This window comes from Corythoichthys intestinalis, chromosome 1 (assembly GCF_030265065.1).
Source record: "Corythoichthys intestinalis isolate RoL2023-P3 chromosome 1, ASM3026506v1, whole genome shotgun sequence".
NCBI classification, from domain to species: Eukaryota; Metazoa; Chordata; class Actinopteri; order Syngnathiformes; family Syngnathidae; genus Corythoichthys; species Corythoichthys intestinalis.
In genome coordinates, this window is record NC_080395.1 from 6,244,975 (window position 1) to 6,245,757 (window position 783).

Below are 783 nucleotides of genomic sequence, written 5' to 3' on the forward strand. Positions count from 1 at the left end.
TTTGTGGCATTTATGAGTCACTTCCAGCTAATTCTGGGGCATTAACAAGTCACTTCCTGATTTTGGGGGCATCTACCGGTCACTTCCTGTTGATTTTGGGGGCATGTACGAGTCACTTCCTGTTAATTTTGGGGCATTTACAGTTGTTGATTTTGGGGCATTAACAAGTTACTTCCTGTTGAATAGTGGGGGCATTTACAGGTCATTTCCTGTTGAATATTGGGGGCATTTACGGGTCACTTCCTGTTGATTTTGGGGCATTTACGAGTCACTTTCTGTTTATTTTGAGGAATTAAGTCACCTCCTGTTGATTTGCAGCATTTAAGGGTCACTTCCTGATGTATTATGTGGGAATTTATGAGTCACTTCCCACTGATTTTGGGGCATTAACGAGTCACTTCCTGTTGTGTTTTGTGGCATTTACAAGTCACTTCATTTTGATTTATGGGCATCTACAGGTCACTTTTTCTTTTTTGGGCATTTGTAACTTTGATTTTGTGGCATTTACAGGCCACTTCCTGTTGATTTTGGGTTACTGTAAAGGACGTGACTCTACAACGTCCCCAAACGAATACCAAGTGGGTCAAAACAACAGGAAGTGACTTATGAATGCCAACAAAAGACGCTAGATGTCCAATCCGGCCAAAATGAATTGGATGTCTAGCGCCATCAATGGTAGTCAGTGAGCTTACGTAGACACTATTCGAATAGAAGACTTTGGCAGCAACGTGATGTATCCTTTTTTTTGTTATTCTTGGAACAGCGACACCCTTTTAAAAACAG